General features: G+C 48.4%; 1 long non-coding RNA gene across 1 annotated transcript; it reads left to right on the top strand.

Moving 5' to 3' along the window:
• Positions 1 to 330: 330 nt before the first annotated feature.
• On the top strand, positions 331 to 14,496 carry LOC141373264 (uncharacterized). The gene is made up of 2 exons (XR_012379045.1): positions 331 to 589; positions 14,207 to 14,496. It is a non-coding gene; the product is annotated as an uncharacterized lncRNA (long non-coding RNA).
• Positions 14,497 to 18,792: the final 4,296 nt, after the last annotated feature.

Here is an 18,792-nt window from a genome sequence, read left to right on the forward strand (position 1 = left end):
CAGCCCTCTTAGGGGAAGGGCCCTCTGAACTCAGACGTGGTGCCGCTGAAGATCAGCTCCGTGGCCGACCACGACGACAGCGGCGGGGGGTGGGGAATCCCGTGCCTCCCCCGGGTGATGTGGTGGCTGGAGCGAAGTTCCGGGGAACTAGTCAGTCTCCAGTCTGGTCCCCCACCTGCACTCAGGCGGGCCGGCATAAAAGCGTCCCCAGCCCCCATGCACCCAGCTCCGCCCGTGGGAGAGGCTCTCTGTTGCTAGGTGGAGCCGGCTGCTGGGGAGATTTAAAAAGAGGGCGAAGCCTGCCCCAACAATCCCCAAGGTAGAGCTGTGAATTTAGGGGCAAGTGAGGAGGAGGGGGTTGCTGCGGGCCTCCCGAAGTTAAAAATGCTAAGAGATGGTGTGATGAGTCCTCCTTCGGAGCCCTCGCGCACTCCCCCTTCGGGAGGTTTCGGGTACAGGAGGGGCTCTAGCCAGGACGTGGAGGGACTGGAGTCCAGCGCTTCCGAGCGTTCCCAACGCCGACAGAGCGGGGCGGGCGCAGCACGGAGGTCGCGAGCGCCAGCTAATCGAAGAGTCCTACCTACACCTGGTAAGACTAAGGCGGGGCGAGCAGGAGCCGAGGATGCAAAGTTTAAGGAGGCTCTCGGAGTCGTGGAGGTGCAGGGTCCACACCTGAAAGTGCGTGCCTCCTTAAATTTTGTGCCGTCGTCCCCTGCTGGGCCCGCCCTAGTGCCCGCGGGAGTCCCGACTCCGAGCGGGTGCGACTTCTGAATTAGCTGGCTCTTCGGACAGCCTTTGGGGTTGCCCGCCCGCGCTGTTCAATCAGTGATTTGGGGGCCCTTAGAAGCCCACCTTCCACAAGCAAGGTGAATCTCCTCCTCTCACTTGAAGATCCGAAATTGAGCTCTTTCTTGTTCAATTAAGGCAATAAGTGTAGACAGGAAGAAAATAAGAGACTGATGGAGGCCGCAGACTCTGCACCTGACCTTGTGAGAATGCCGCTCTGACTCTGGAGGGCTGTGCCGGGCCTGGGCGTCTGCCTTGCTCACCGGCTCCCAGGTGCTGCTCCTGCCCTTGGTTAGGAACCACAGGAGTTACTCAGCTCCTGTAAAGGGGAGACCTTGAACTCAGGACTGGCTACACAGTTTGCAGGGTCCAATACAAAATGAAAAAGTAGGTTTCTCTTTCAAAAATGAAGAATTTCAAGGCTTCAACTGCAGACTGTTAAAACAGTCCTGGGGCCCCGTGCCCCTGTGTGAGCCTTACAGGGCTGTGGAGAGGATTAAAGGTTAGCCTATAAAGCACTTAGATATCACCTGGGTGGTAAATCCTTGATAACGTTAGTGATACTATTGCTCAGCCCCAGGTAGTCCAATCTTCATTTTACAGGGGAGGAAATCGAGCTTCAAAGGAAGATCTCAGAGAATAAATGATGGGTCAATGGGACAACTTGTTCAGGTCACACTCAGGCCTCCAGACATCTAGCCAGGGCTTTTCCTTCTGGGCTGTCTACTCCACATGTGTGTGATGGGGTGGAGGGGAAGATGGCAGGGAAGTAACATCACAACTCTCAGAAATGCTGAGGGGATGATGAGCACTGGGTGTTATATGCAACTGATGAATTACTGAACTCTACATCTGAAACTAATGATGTACTGTAGGTTAGCTAATTGAATTTAAAAAGAAAAGAAATGCTAAGGGGGGGGGTCGAGACTGCATGGGTGCAGATTGGCCCTGCATGAACACAGTCCAAACCATTGGATCAGTCACCTGTTGGACTTCTGGGCTGTGTGTTCTGAGCCCATGGGTTGGAGCCTAGAATTATGCAGGAACAGCACAGGTGCCCTCAATCACTGCCTCTGAAACAGATCCAAGTTGCCGTGCTTTGTGGTTCTTGGTCTGCTCCTTGCAGTCTGTGTCCTCCCTTATTGCCACTTATTGCTGTCACGGTGTCCATCTCCAGCAACTACTCTATAAATTGCTTACAGTCTGATGAATAGAAAAATAACCCAGGGTGGGGTGCCTGGGTGGCTCTGTGGGTTAAGTGTCCCACTCTTGATCTCAGCTCAGGTCTTGATCTCAGCTCAGGTCTTGATCTCAGAGTCGTGAATTCAAGCCCCATGTTGGGCTCCTAATACTTAAAAACAACAACAACAAAAAACAAAGCAGAGTATTAGAACTGGGCTTAACATGAGGATAAATGGTATCTGAGTGCTCTTGTCAGGTAACCTGTGCTTCTCCAGAGCTTCTCCAGGCTTTTGCTTTTTTGCCTGGTTTCTGATTCTGTGCTCTATTTTGCATGAGTGAATTTGCCTGATATTGAATTCTGGATGAATGAGTTATCACTGTAACAATAAGGAAATCGATAACAGAAAAATTGCAGGTTTTAAGAATTATTGCCTTTATTACTATTTTATTTGTCACTATTAGAACAAGAAGATTGACAGTGGATTTCTGAGGCTGTTCTGAGAACCAGACCAGCTTTTCACTTCCTATTATAAGTTGGGGTATGCCATGCCGTGCCTTCTCTTTCTAGAGACCACTGTCAGGCAGCTTATATTGAGAACGGCGTTTAGCCCTTGATCCCTAATTGCATTTTCCAAACATGGGGGTACACTCTGGCCAGACATGTGAAGATAGGGTAGTTAGCTATTCAGATTTGTGTCTACCCAAACCAGGGCACAAATCATGGCTACCTCTTCCTTTCCTCTCTCCCTCTTACCGGCCCCCCTGCCCAGGTGTCTCATGATTGGCTTGGGAAGGAAGCAACGGGTGAGAGTTGGGGTATCTGCCCATTCAGGTAGCCCCAAGGACTGAGCAAGACCACTGTCCTCCCAGAACGGTCCTCCCCACTTCCGTCTCCAGCAGGATACTGCTTCTCTTGAAGACCACCTCTGTGGCCCCTCTTCTGAAGCTCCCTCCAGCTACCCCTGGAGTTGGGGCTCAGCCCTGTGTGTCACCACAGCTTAATAGAAGTAATAAGGGTAATAGTTGCCGTATTTAGGGCACTGTGCTAAGTCATCCATTAATCCCAATGGCCTTACGAGGTAGGTGCTGTTATTCCTTGCATGTGATGAAACAGAGGTAACTTAACCAAAGCTCTCTGTATAGGCTGACTCCAAATTTTGGGCTCTTAACTTAAGAGGTTTACTGAATAGTGTATTATATACTATGGAGATGATCTACCCAGAAGCAGACCAGAGGCATGGGGCTCCGGTGACTTCTGAAGGAAATGAATGAGTGAGTGAATGAATGAATGAGGGCAGGCACCTCTGCAGCACATTTCCAGGGCTGAAATGCTTGGGAGCCCTGGGTGTTTCTCTTTGTGGCTATGGCCTGCTCAGGACATTTCTGGCTCCAGGAAGTGGAGTTGGCTAGGAAGTCTGTCACCTATGATGCCAAGACAGTGCATATGTGTCTCATGACCGGGAACAACTTGAGAGAATGCCTATTTGTGAAGGAGAAACACGGAGGCACTCAGGGAGGGGAGACCTAGTGTAGGTGACTGGTGTGAATCAGGCCCAGGCTCTGGAATGACCCAGTGCCCTCCTTATGTGTCTTTTTTAGAGCAGACTCCTTGAGGAACCTGTTTCACCCACCAAGTCCTTGTCTTAGTACTTGAATCAAGGTAGCAATCAGAGTTGCAAGGGCCCTCTGCCCGAAGGGTTGCACACTTGTGTCTTGGAGCTCTATGTCTTCTCCCCCTTTGGCCTTAGAAGCAACACTAGCAACCTCCTGGGGTTCCTGGGTCAGGACTGGATTCCAGGGTGGTGGGCCTCCTCCCTGCCCCCAGCCTTGTGTCTCACAGGAAGGGCAGGGTCAAGAATTCTGTGGTGGGCTTTCATTCTGTGACTTGACTTACAAGGTCTAGCCCTGCAAGTGGTGAGTGTTGAGATCATCCAGAAGGCCTGAAGGCTGGACCCGTGGTCTGTCCACTACCCATACACATATGCATGTGCGTGCATACACACGTGCACTCGTGTGTGCCAACCTCTCATTGATTCTCTAACTGCTAGTTTGTCCCAATCAGTGCCTTGGTCCAGGGGTGAGATGACAAGTAAAATAAATAGACCATCTATTTACATGTGGCTCCTTTCTCTGAGTCAGTGTTGTCCAATAGAACTTTCTTTGCTGATGGAAATGTTCTGTATCTGCCCTGTCCAATACCACGAAAGGCTATTGAGCACTTAAAATGTGGCTAGTGTGAGGAACTGAATTTAAATTTTATGTCATTTTAATTAGAATTTATACAGCCACATGTGACCAGTGGCTAGCAAATTGGACAACGCAGATCTAGACCTACAGGGATTGTCATGCTTTCCAATAAAACTCAGGACCCAGGGCCTGATAGGTGGGAGTGGATGTGTAGGGCAAACTATGTGGAATTGGGACTGGACTGTTAATCCCCATGCTACCTCGGTCCTTGAGCTCAGATTTAAAACCTCATCTTTGTCCCCCTTTTATACATTTTTATTTCTAATCCTCACAGCAACTCTGTAAAGGAGATCATCTTCCTCTATTTTTGCAGATGAGGCAACTGAGGCCCAGAGAGCTAAGTGACAGCCTGAGGTCATGCAGCACACTAGGGATCAGCCTCTTCCCAGGGGTGTCTGGCTGTCTAGCTCCCAAGCCAGGCTCTTCCCACTGCCTCTCTGTAGGCCCTTTGAAGTCAGTTTGTCAGAGAATGGCCCAGCCCTCCCACAAAGCCCTGGGCACCACCCTGGGGTAGGGAGACTTCTGAGTTCAGCTGCTGAGGGAAAGTTATAGGTGAAACCAGGAAAGCAGGGGAGTGGCCGGGCCAGCCACAGAGCCTGACCTGCAGCCCAGCTTACAGGTGTCTCATGGAGGAGGCCAGGAGGCTGCCGGGTGGGACATGTGATGTCCAGGGCCTTCCTCCTGCCTGAACTTCTTTGCTTGCTGTCTGCATTCCACCAATGGCATGCTCTCTCTCTCTGAACAAAATATAGGAGAGATTCTTTAATAGCTTGGTTTATGGGGAGGAAAAGGAGGTTTTGATAGAGGGGAGAGTCATTTAAAGGGCAGGGTAGAGGGAAGGGCAGCACTGGGTAGAACCCCAGCATGGGCAAACATTAGTCAAAGAGCCTGGAAGACACAGGGTTCAGGGGGGAGCAGTGTGGGATATATGAAGAAGCAGGGGAGAGGCCAGATTTGGGGGAGGCACTGAAGGCAGATTTTCAACCCACTTAAACTCAGTCTGTTCTCTCAGGGCTCTCAAGCCAGCCTGGTCCTCTCATGTCCCAGGGCCTTTGCATGCACAGTTCCCTGTCCACCAGCCCTCACAAGCTTCTGCCTGGTGCACCCCTCCTCTTCCTCCTTCAGCTCCCAGTTTAAAGATCACTTTCTCAAGGATGTCTTTCTGGCTCCCAGGCTTTATATCATATTTATTGTGTTGCATGTTCTCACTGCGTCTGCTCCTCTCCTCCATGTCCTTAGCTCAGCTTCTGATTATTTGTTTGTTAGGATTACTATTTGAGTAATGTCTTACTCCCTCATTGGATTCTAAGCTTCATGAGAACCGGGACTATGTGCAGTTTTGTTGATTTTAGCCACAAGGACTCCCCGTGATGCCTGACACATAGGTGCCACTCCATAAATCTGGGCTGATTCCGTTCAGTGAAGGAAGGTGAAGTGGGTCCATCCACCATGGCGCTTTCTGCCCATTTCCACAAAGAAGTTGAGTCTGCCCCAACTGATCACCAGGACGTGATGAGTCTGTCCCTAAGTCACCCTTAACTCCTTTTCTCATACATGGAAGAAAATCAGTTACAGTGCTTTGGGTGGGAAGTAACCAAAAAGTCAACCAACAGTGGCTTAAACCCTAGGGAGATGCTTTTATCTACTCAACAAGAAGTCTGAAGGTAGGCGATCCCAGAGTTCACTCAGTGGCTCAATGCTGTCATCAAAACCCAGGCTTCCCCATCCCTTCTGCCTTGTCGTCATCCACCATTCGTTGCCACTGCAACCAACATCACATTCTCTCCAAACAGTGTCCCCAGCAGGAAGGAAAGGGAAAAAAGGGATTGTAAGGGTATTTGTTTGCAAGATTGAATTTAAAAAATTAAGTGGCCATCTGTACCAACCTCTAGGATAGTACTTACAACATGGTTTTGCAGTTGGTTCCTTGTCTAGGAGTATCCTTCCCCAGTAACCTCCCCAGCCAGCGTTTTCCTCACAGAGGCTATTTGGGGAATGTCCTCCACCAACCCCTAGCACAATCGGGGAACCACCCATGGTGCTTGCAGAAGGGGGAGCCCTTCAGGTGGCCAAGAGTGAGAGGTGGGGAGGGGCCAAGGTGGGAGAGGGTGCTGTGTCCATTGCCAGAACTGGGGAACTCAGAGGGAAAGTGGACATCACGGTGCTCCTAGCACAGGAAACAGGAAGTGGTAAGTCTGAGAGGAGAAGGGAGAGAGTTGTGGCAAATACTGGCACAGTTGGTAAGGAGCTGTAAAAAAAGGGAAGGGTGTAGACCCGGGGGTTTGTGCCAACACAGCTTCCTGTAGGTCCCAAGGTTTTCCTTCTCAGGGTGTTATTTCCTTCCAGAGAGGCCAAGTGTGTGGCTGTCACTCTCTTCAGAAGCATCCCCAAGGGTAAATGAATACTTGGTGGGTATTTCTGATGGCTCTTGCAGTAATTGGAGGAATTAAAGGTTTTGAATTAGCTCCTCTCTATTCTCACCTATTACGGTCCTATGGAATTGAATACCAATAGCAGGCAGGGGAGAGAAGCTAAAATACTGGATTAAGAGAGAAGGAAGCAGAACCAAACCCCATCTTCCCCCTTATGTCCATTCTGAGCATCTGGCATTCTCTCTGGGGTCATGACCTGCCTGAGCAGGGTCCCTGCTGAGACTTCCATGAGGGGTAAAGCTGACAGAGTTGGTTTGGCTCTTGGGGTGACATTGGATCAGAAGGGAGGTGCCCTTTGCTGTGATCCCACTTTGTGCCTGGAAGTCAGTTCCCCACTCTCCTAGCCCAGTTCTTGTCCATCTGAGAAGACCCAGCCCCCCTCCACTGGATTCTCCCCTCTCACTGCCTTAATTCTTCCAAAGCCCCATTTGGAAAGGAAGGACATTATCCCAAAAGGTTCAATTGCTTTGTCTTGCCTGGGGAAACAAAGTTGAATACTGAAAATGAAACCATTTTCATGGCTGGCTTATGCTGCCCCGAATAAACCATCTCTAAGTGGTTTCTCAAGATAACGCATCAAAACCAAAACACACTCCACATCAAACATTTAAAATACTCACTAGGACTCTCAGATTACCTTTTCCTGTGGAAGGACAATCAACAACAGTCGCTAGGATATTCTCCACACAAGGGAGGATATTGTTGGGTCTGATAGCATCTGGGCCGAGGTATGGGGGAGGGAAGAGGGTGTGAGCCTCACCCTTGGGGTTTTCAGTGATCGCAGCAGAGTTAGGAACCAAAGACCGGGGACCATAACTGTGAGACCTTTGAACGTGTGGGACCCTCTGTAACTTGCCCTGTTGGAGGTTTCATTACCTGCTGCCCCCTTCACTGTAGGAACAATTGGTAAGCCTCTCAAATGGCCAAGTATGACTAGTATCCGTAGCAGCAGAGAAAGGGCAGATTGTGTGCTGGTTTGGGGAAGGGAGTGGCAGTGGATGGTCCAGTTTTAAGAGGAACTGAAAGTGTAAAGAGTCCTGGGCTTGTTGCTGGGAAGCAAATGCAGCTCAGAGCAGTTCTAGGCCTGAGGCATGTCCTGGGAGCCAGCACCACCATGTGAAAAGGGGAGAGAGTGCACAAGCCCTGTGGAAGGGGCTGTCATTTTTCCAGCCGCACGCTCTAGTCCTCTGGCTAGAGAAAGGACCCAAGGCCCTGGAGGAGTCAGAGCTCCCCTGTGCTCCCTTACTTCGGGCTCCAGGACCCTCTCCTCAAAGGAGAACTTAGATGAGTCAGGGGAAACTGAAAGGTGGGGTGTTGAAGGTGGCTGGGGAGGGTTTGGGGTGGATATGCTTGAGGTGGCTGAAAACTATGGGGGATGAGGGGGGCATACTCAAGCAGAAAAGCTACATCCTCACATTTGTGACAGTGTAACTATAAAATGCTATCCAGATGCTTTTGTAAAACCTTCCTGTTGTCTGCTCATTTTAAGAGAACTTCTTCCAGTGGCCACTAGGAGGCAGCCAAGCCCCATACAGTCGAGATATCCCCGGCAGGTAAGATCCACCGGGGGAGGAGGGCGAGAGGTGCAGCCCTCACCTTCTGTGGCCATGCAAATTCTGCCAACCCAGAGATCCAGGGGCTCCAGGGCAAAGCTGAAGCAGGCCACCTTTGTCCAGCGCTTCCCTCCTTACTCTCTGTAATCTTCACATTACACCCAAAGCACACTGAGAACTTCTTGTCTGCCACCCAGGGCCCTACCCACCTTCTGTTCCACACAGAGCTTGTGGTAGGACTGACCTGCCCCATCCGATTTTAATTCTTATTCCCTCAGATTCTGCTAAAATAATGGCTCATCTGAGAAACTCATTTGCATCGCATGGCTGGAGACAATTTATTATTTAGCCCTTCCAAGGTTACGCCTACTTGAGGGGATTTGAACCCTAACGATGATGGTGTAAACTTAGTTTCCTCAAGCCCCTGCATGGAGGGGCTATAGTAACTATCAGGCACTATACTTTTCTGGCATATTCTGCCACTGTTGTGTGTAAGAGACATTTTGAATGATCCCCTATTTCTGGGAGTCTCCTGAAGATGTCGTATAGGAGATGCACCCATGCCCCAGACCTCTACAGTCAGCTTGGGGAGGCTCCCCCCTTCCCCCACCTACACACAAAGGTGCCCTGAGTGGACCAAGCCCCAAATGATATCTTGTTCCCCAATATCCTAAAAATATTCACAGTCAGCCCTTATGTAGCACTTACCATACGCCTGGCACTTTCCTAAGCCCTTATACACATTTATTCTCCACAAGAACCCAGAAGGGGGAACCATTAGTCTTATCCCTGTTTCATAAATGGGGAATTTGAGGCCCAGAGAGGTTAAGTTCTTTGACCAAGATCACACAGCTAGATGGTAAATGGAAGAGCCAAGGCAATCTGGCTCTGCAGCTAGGTTTTTAACCAGTGCCCACAACGCCTCTTCAGAGAGCTCCAGAAACTGCATGCATATTCAGCCTCCTCACAGCCTCCTTTCTTAGTGGGACTCCGTCTGGGACACACTCTTGCCCTGCTTGGTGCTTCTCCTTCCTTCGGACCTCTGAAACTGTTTTTCAGGGAGGCCTAAGGGCCTGGCCTTCTATTAGTTATCTACCAGGCTGCTCCACAGGCAAACTCCCCACAGCTCCTCCCCACTGCTGCCCTGGGATCTAGGCCAGGAGCGAGAGATAGGCTTTGGTTTGCAGAAGCCAGGTGAACTTTTGGCAGCCTCTCTTATCTTGCCCTATAGGCAGCCCCCTCATCTGATCATCCTAATGTTGGTTCTCATGGCAAGTGGAATTCCTCCTTTAGGGTCAAAGGGATCGTAGAATCCTAGAGTCAGAAAGAACATTAAGGCTCAAGACCCACCCTCTCATTTTATAATAAAATAAGTGCCTGCAGAGGTGAAATACCTCACTCAAATTCACAAGGATCAAGTAGGCTGAAGCCATGACTAGAAACCAGATTAATCCATTAATAACAACAACAGCATCTGACATCTATTAAGTGCTTACAACATGCCATACCAAACTTTTATATGCATTATTTCGTTTAACCCAACATTCCTATAACCTAGCTCTGTTCTGTACTTTACAAATAAGAAACCAATTCCAAGAGACTAAGTAACTTGCTCAAAAATCACATGGTTGGTAAGCTAGCGCTGGGATTGAACCCCGGTTTGTTTTTGACTCTAAAGTTGCTGCTCTGAGCTATTATTGTCTATCTGGGAATCACAAGCATCCTCATTAAACTCTTGCAAGAGGAGAGCAAGACTGGTTGTGTCTTGGCTGGAGCCAAGGCTCAAATACAATGGCACATGGAAGCAGACTCCAATCCTACCTTTCAGTTCCCTCCTATGCGCCACAAAACATACTTTGGATGACAGGGACTCGACCCAGGGCTGCCTGGGACAGAACGTGAATCCTGTGTACAATTTGGATTCATCCATGTGAAAGTTGGAGCTGGGGAAAGGTAGGTTATAGGTTATGGGGAATAAAGCAGGGCACAGGGAGAGAAAAGTCAGTGTATGTGAGGAAGGATCCTGGTGGCCCTGGGTCTGGTGAAAGCCTGTGCCGGGCCGTGGCTTGTGGCCAGATGGGAATGTCGTAGTGCTCCAAAGGAGAGGGCTGTCGGGTAGACCCTTCCTGTGTAGGGGCTCAAGTGACTTTGCTGTCAGCCCTCCACCCCACAGAAGGAAGAAGGGAGGGCTTTCTCTGTTGACGGAGAGGAGACCCAGTTGGGGTATCATGTTGACCAGTTAGTGTCGATGATGTCAAGGGGGTAGAGCGCTGCAGAAGGCCAGTAGTGACAACTGGCAGCATGGAGTCTCGGCTGTGAGTGGCTGGTGGCAGTGTCAGACATGACAAGGGGAAGGACCCAGATGCGACCTCAGGACCTCAGAGGGCCTGCTCATCACCTGGCAGGCGGTGGGGCAGAGCGCTCCATTGAGTGGACCACAAGGCTCAGGTTCCCATTCTGATCCCTTGGGGACTCTGATAAGCTGTCACTTCTTGCCCTGCCTCTTGATGAGCGTAAGACCTCAAAATGCTCTGGGAAAATGTCTTCCCAAATATGTCTTTGTCTTTACACACAATCCTATGGGTTGCCCTAACCACGTAGCAAGAGGGTCCTCATTCTCTCTAGATTTCAGAAAGATAAATCAGTCACTGTGAAATCCATGGCAGGGCTGAACACCCAACTCTAGTTTGCAAACTCTGAGTTAACAGGAACAAGGCAAAAATAGTTCAGGAGCTATGAGCTGGATCATGTCCCAGAAGCTCCCACACTAGAAGCCTGGGGGAGACAGATTCCCCCTCATGGGTCATCAGTGCCCATACTCTAGAGGTCCTCTTTGGGTGAGGTAAATAAAACACACAGCTTTATTTACTTCTTCCTCTTCCTTGCACGTGAAATTTTCTTTAACATATTATTTTCAATACTACATGGAACAAAAGGGGATACAGTGAGAAGTAGGTTTCCCTCCCACCCTTTCACCCTATTCCTCCCACTTCACAGGCAACCACTATTGATTGGTAACATCCGCCCAATGCTTTACCGTTTAAACAATAATTTCCCAGAAATTATCTCATCAGATCCCAGCAACAGTTTCCTAAAATATGTTAGGGCAGAAGTTTTTCGTTTCTCCTTTTACACATTGGGAGTCCAGCTCAAACAGGTTATGACTTGCTCAGAGTTATGCTTCTAGTAAATGGCAGAGCCAAGATGAAGACCCTGGTGGTCTGAGCCCACCTTCTGAACCCTTTGAATCCCACCACGCTACCTCCCTTGGCAGAAGAGTTCTGAGTTTTTAGAACTTGGAATATGCCATAAATAGTTTGCTTTCTACAGAAAGAGCCTTGTAGTTGGTTAGGAAACAGGAAAAACCTCATCATTTCTTAAGTATTTACATTCCAGAGTGGACTGTTCATTCTCTGCTTTGGGGCAGGTTTACAAAGACACTTCTCTGTGTTTTAAATAATCCTACAATTAAAAGCATTGGGGATGCTTTCAGGTGAGGATCCTATGTCGATTGGTTTCCTAGGGCTGCCATAACAAAGTACCACAAACTGGGTGACTAAAATCAACAAAAACTTATTCTCTCAATTCTGGAGGCCAGAAATATGAAATTTGTTGGTTCCTTCTGGAGGCTCTGAGGGAGAATCTGTTCCAGGTCTCTCCTGGCTTCTGGTGGTTGTCAGCTGTCCTTGGCATTCCTTGGTCTGTAGATGCATCACTAGGATCTCTGCCCCTGTTATCTCATGGCATGGCCTTCTCCCGTGTGTGTGTGTGTGTGTGTCTTTGCCTGTGTCTCTGTTCTCCCTTTTATAAAGACACCAGTCATGAGATTTAGGGTCCTCTCTAATCCAGACATGACCTCATCTTAACTAACTGTATCCACAGAGACCGTATTTCCAAGTAAGTTCACATTCTGAGGTCCTGGGTGGGCATGAGTTTTGAGAGGATGCCTATTCAACCTAGTGCACCATATCTTCCTGTTGTATTCAGTGAATAGAGATGGTACATCTAGAATATGCTGAGTCCCCTTTAACCAGCTATGTCCTAACACAGGAAGGTGGAGCCAGGGCAATTCTGCCCATCTTATAGAGAGGGAAAAGAAAGGGAAGAAAGACAAATGGAGGAATCCTCAGAGCAGCTTACAGACTGCTCCTGGCTGAAGTCAAGAAATAGCACGGGTTGGGTGGGGGTGGGGGGGCTGGGAGTGTTGCTGGGGCGGGGCGGTGGAGGGGAGGTTGTATCATTTTATCTGCAAGGCTTTGGGTTTAAAATGCTTGTGTTTTAGTGAGCATGAAAATGAGAGTAGGAGTGGGGTGGAGAGAAGAAAGAAGAAAGGAGAGAGCTGACTTAGTCACAAGAATAATCTCCCTACCCCCAAAAAAGTAAATAGTTGGGACCAAGTCCTAAGGCAGACAAAGAGGAGATAACAGCTAATCGAAACTTAACACACATTGTAGGTGCCTTTTGTGCATTTGAAAAAAAGAACAAAGAACAAAAAGTAAATAGTTGGGAATTAATTTAACCTGGAATAAATGATTTTTTTCAAAGAAAATTTTAAAGTGAGAAGAATAAAGGAAAATATGAATGAATGAAGAGCTATACCTTGATCTTGATGATGAAATCTAAATAAAGTTTACAATAGAGTGTAAATTAAAGACACCGTGAGATGCATTGGAGTGTTTAACAAATAAATAGTAAAACTCATCTGAAGTATGAATGCGCAAAATACCAAAAAAATGTTTCGGGGAAGTTAAAATAACCAGACAGCCATCGGTGTAATCTATCAGGGTAAAGACAAAAAAAAAAAAAAAAAAAAGACCAGGGGAATAGACTGCAGAAACAGATGGAAGTTATTTAAGGACTTTATGTAAAATGAATAAGCATCAACACAATGCTGTAAGACTCACTACTTAATAAATATCATCTAAATGGCAAGACGTCAGCATGAATCAGAATTAGCTTATATCCAGCTTTTTCACCCCATGCACTACAGTACATTTCAAATGGGTCATAAAAAGCCAGAGAGGGAAATGGAAAAGCAAGTTTGTTTCAGCTGTGAGGAGAAGAAACTATTTTGACTATTGATGAAAAGAGGTATCAGGGACAGTATAGATGGATCCAAATGTGTTTTTAAAAGCCTTTTTTGCCACCAAATGTAATAAAGCAAACACAAAAATGAAAGCCGCAGAAGGGGGAGAAATATATGTGGCAAATAAAGCTTTCTATCCAAAATAGCTAAGGAATTGATACAACTATAAAAGGCCAGTATCCTGTTCCTTTTTTTTTTTTTTAAAGATTTTATTTATTTGAGAGAGAGAGGATGAGAGATAGAGCGCACGAGAGGGAAGAGGGTCAGAGGGAGAAGCAGACTCCCTGCTGAGCAGGGAGCCCGATGCGGGACTCGATCCCGGGACTCCAGGATCATGACCTGAGCCGAAGGCAGTCGCTTAACCAACTGAGCCACCCAGGCGCCCTATCCTGTTCCTTTTTTGATGAATAGTCAAAAGAAGCGAGCCGATAGTTTACACACAAAGCTTTACATAGAAAACATGCAGTCTCTCTATAAATCTTGAACTTGCAATCTGAGCAACTTGTGTATTGTTATAAAAATCAGTTTAAATGCTAAAACTTAATGTTCAATTATTCAAATTCCCTGTGAGACTAATTTAGCAAAAACTACAAAACAATTCCTACCCTTTGATTCCATAATCCTACTCATAAGCAAAAGTCTAAAGAAAACAATGTAAAAGAAAAAAAGATCATTTCCACAGAGTCTTCCTTGCAGTATTACTTAAATAGAAAAACATTAGAAACCAACCCATTTGCCCAGTGACTTCGACATCAGTACTTTTCAAAGGGGGTTCTTGGGACCTTCTCATCAGAATCCCTGGGGATGGTTGTAGGAAGACAGATTCTTGGGGCCCATCTCAGACCTAGTAAATCATCGTCTCTGAAGGGGGCCTAGGAACATGCATTTTATCCGCAGGCCAGAGTGCATTTTATCCGCAGGCCAGAGGACTCAGAATTGCACTGACGTTTGAAAGCTGCTACACTCGAAGCAAACCACAGAGCCTGGGGGCATTTGGAGGACCAAACTGGGTTTGAAGCCACAGACCCTGCACATGCACAGAAACGAAACGAGAATAATGAGGACCGCAGAGAGAACACCCAACCCTGTGAGCGGCAAATGCACATGTGTGAGATGCCCACAGAGCTGTGGCCACGACAGGACAGAGTAATGAGGTCCTGGGGTGCTCACTGTGTTGTTGTATGTGGTTCTATAAATTGTTTTTAAACTCCATTGTAGTAATACGAGTTTTCATTTACTTATCCAACTCCTAGGAGGGTCACTTGAAGAGTTATCGGAAAAACGGATCTTTCGTGTTCCTGCCTCAAGCTGTACTTGTCTGGATGTCACCCCCTGCCCTTTTCCTCCCTTGGACCCCCGGATCCCGGGGGTAACAGGTCTTTTCTGCCTTGGATTTGATCTGAGGCCTGGCATCCCATAAGCGTCACCCCACTATATCCCTGGTCACGTCTAGTGTTGGCGCTGCTGTGTGGGGTGCGGGCATCAGGACATTTTTGCACCAAATGGAGAGCAGGGGGAGAGCTTAGCAGGCAGCGTGCTGGAGACTGTTAAGTATTTCCTTTTCGGGAGGAGGAGAGGAGATAGGTCTGATGGGGTATGTTGCTAATGCGATTCTGAACTTCTCTGGCTCCCAGAGGGCCTTCTTTCCTGTGGTCTGATCCCTGAGGTGCAGAAATGCCACTGTGGCTCTGCTTCCCACAGAAGCCTCTTTCCTGGAACCTACAGATCCATTCTTGCCCGAAGCAGTGGGGCTTCTTGCCAGGATCTGTGGATGTCACAAGATACTACCTTCCAGTCAGGGCTGGCCAGCTTCCCCGATGAAGGCTGGGCAAATGCCCAGGATGCCAGGCCAGTGGGCATCTGTGCAGGAAGGGAGAGTCCACTCTGTACCACAGAGTAGCTGGGGGAAAGTGGGGGAGCCAGGCAACAACATGCCCAAGATTTCATTCTCGGTGCTCTGCAGCCCCGAGGGAGGGTCTACACTCTTCCTTTCAAATTAGCACATCAGCTCCCTGGCCCCGAAATACCACATTTCACTTCTTGCTGGTTACCTCACAGCTTCTCCCTCTGGGTGGTACCCAGTCTTTCACAGCCCTGCACGGTCCAGCAGATGGGGTCCCTTTTCCTTAAGGGGAACCAGGCTGGGGAAAGCGTTCCCTCAGGACACCAGACTTGTCACTTCTCCCAGCCTCCATCTGCCACCCTGTAATCTCACTGCCACCTTCAAACCTTGTGTGAGCCCTTTCCACGGGGTCAGAAACCAGGCCCGAGAGCAGATTCAGCACTTCCCAGCCTCCTGGGTGGTGACCTACCCTCTGGAGGAGCAGAAGCAGGTGTGGAGTGGGTGGCGGGGCGGGGGCGGGGGCGGGGGCGGGGGTGGGGAGCAAGGAGAGACAGTGGGCGGGGATTCTATCGTGACTTATGAAATAGACCTTTCATCTATTATCCAAAAGATTTTCTTGAGTGCCTACGATGTGCCGAACGCTATGCTGGAAACCTACAACCATGAACAGACATCCAGGGAACAAGGCAAAAAATAACCAAGCGAAGTCATGGAATGACAGATTCATATTGTAACGAGTGCTCAAAGGAAATAAACAGATACTGTGATAGGAAAAATAAAGTAGAATTCTGCTTTAGATAAGACAGACAGGCCCCTCTGAGTCCAGGTGACAAGAAGCAGTAAACAGGGAATAGCAGGAGGCTGGTGCAAAGGCCCTGCCATGGAAACAAGCTTGGTGTGTTCTAGGAACTACAGGTTCATTGGGATTGGGGTTCAGGGAGTGAAGGCAGGGCCTGTGACTTGAGATGGTGGGAGGGGTGGGCAGGGACCAGACCAGTCAGGTCGAGTTTAGGCATTTTGATTTTTGTCTGAGGAGAATGGTGAATCATTGAAGGGCTTAAACAAGTGACACTACATGGCTTCCATTGTCAAGCGTCACTGTGGCTGCAGGTCTGGGAACAGGCTTTAGGAGCAGGAGTGGGAACAGTGAGAGGATGAGAGAGAGACAGAGAGACGGTGGAGTCGCGTGAGGGAGAGGCGTGGGGATTTGGAGACATATTTGGAAGGTTGGACCCAGAGGACTGGCTGATGGGCTGGGGTGGGGGGTGGGGAGGAGTCAGGCTGCAGGTTAGACCTGCAGCTGGAGCAGCCCGTGCTGGGAGGGTGGCGCCGTTTACCAACGTGGGGGACACCGGTGGGGGCCAGGGGGCCGAAGGGTGCGGAGCGAGAAGAGGACAAGGTCTTCAGGCTTGGCCTGACTCCAAAGTCAAGGAACTTATTATCTCATGTTCCTTCCCAGCCTCAAGAGTACGGCCTGGTAACCCAATTTTACAGGCTGAGGAAACCAGGTCGAGCCCGATGAAGTCAAGGGTCAGGGCTGAGAGATAACACCAAAGAGTCTGTTTGCCATTTGCGTTCCTCTGCACCCAGCCTAGCACCTTCTTTCCTGGCCCAGCTATGAAATCCCCTCGCAGATCTCTCACCAAGGCCACTTTGAGCCATCTTGGCCAAGTGCCCAGGACAGGATGCTCTGGCCCCAAGATATTTTGTCCTGTCTCTCCTCTCCCCTTGAGCCTTCCTCCTTTTCTCAGAGAGCCTTTTCGACGGCCCTGCCTCGGGTCTCTGCGGCCGTGCCCTTACCTGCAAAAGGGAGATAATAATCACGCCTGTCTCGTGAGGTTGTTGTGAAACTCTAGTGAGTTAGCTTTGTAAACACTAAACAAGAAAGTGTTCAGTGCAGTGTCAGGAATGGACTCTTGGTCCTATTTTAGCAGCGGCAGCAGCAGGTTTTCATCAGCAGGGGTGCTTTAGGGGGAAAGGTCTCTGATACACTGACATTCTGAAAGCAGGTGCAGGGCTGAAAGATGCAGCCTGCCGGAGTCGAGTTTGAAGATGGACCCAAGAGCTCATGACATTTCACAGTCCCCAGACTCCAGGCACGGGGGAGCAGTATCCATCTACAACGATTTTTTTCTTCAGTCTCGGGCAATATGGGGAAAAAACGTAAGTGATATAGTGGATTTTTCTTAAATCTAACTTAATTCTGTTTTTCAGTTTTGAGATTTTTGTCCTTTACACTTTTGATATTAAAATATTCTTTCTTTATAAAATGTTAGTGATACTTGCGGGTGACATGGTTATTTGTGACGATTTTAACTGGTCCATGAAATTCAAAATCTGAAAACCACTCATCTTTTTACCATTGGGGAAACTAAGTCCACAGGTGAGGAGTGACTTGCCCAGGTCACAAGCCCAGTTTGTGACAGAGCCCGTGCTCCTGACTTTCAGTCTCATGTGCTTTCACAGGACTCTTCCATGGTCTGTTTACTCTCTTTCACTTGCCAGGGACTGAAACTAAACTCAAACTATCTCCAGCAAAAGGGAAGAACTCAAGAAGAATTTCAACCAGAAAAAAAGAGAAATAGTCATGGCAGGAAAAAACATTGGATGCTCATGAAACACCAAGGACTAGATGACATCACCAGTCTTCCCTCTGTGTTTCAAAACCCACGAGCAGTCTTTTCCTCATTTCCCACCCCCATCCTTTCCGATACACACACACATATACACCACACAAACACACACGACATGCACGTACACGTACCACACCCCACCCGCCACATACACACCACACACACACACATTACATGCACATATATGCACACCACCCACACACCACACACACCACAATACACACACACCACACACACACCACATACATACACACAACACACACAGTATACCACATATATACACATACCACACACACTACATGCACATACATACCATACCACACACATACCACACAAACATACTGCATGCATATACACACTACACCACACCACACATACCACGCACACATCACATATACGTCACACACACCACACATACACGCACCCCACAAACATAAACCACATAAGCACATACCACACATATACACACCACACATACACACACCCCACATACAAACATATACCACATAAACCCATACCACACTACACATACCACACACACATACCACACCACACATACAACACATACCCATCCATACCACACCACACACACACACCCCACATACAAACATATGCCACAATAAACCCATACCACACACACATATACATGCACCCCACACACCACACCATGCACCACACATACACATACCCCCCACACACACCCCACACACTCCTCATTCTATGTAGGCCCCTTGAGATCCACTCTTTGACACACTATACCCTCACTCAAGCCTTCTCTCAGGATGCACCAGCCAGGAGTGTCTAATCCATTCCCCACCCCACCCATCTCACTTGTTCTTCAAGGACTACCTTGAGCTTCCCTAGCCAAGGTCAACAGAACACACTATCCCCAGCCGCCTTTCAGCCCTAATTTATTAGCTGGGTAATTATGGGAAGCATCTGCATTTTCTTCATTGCATTGGTGATGATCTGCACGCATTCAGAGAACTAAAAATAAACAGGAGATCTGACTTGTTTGAAGCTGGTTCAA

Source organism: Callorhinus ursinus, unplaced genomic scaffold (assembly GCF_003265705.2).
Source record: "Callorhinus ursinus isolate GAN/ISIS: 27379988/994484 unplaced genomic scaffold, GSC_fseal_2.0 scaffold8, whole genome shotgun sequence".
NCBI classification, from domain to species: Eukaryota; Metazoa; Chordata; class Mammalia; order Carnivora; family Otariidae; genus Callorhinus; species Callorhinus ursinus.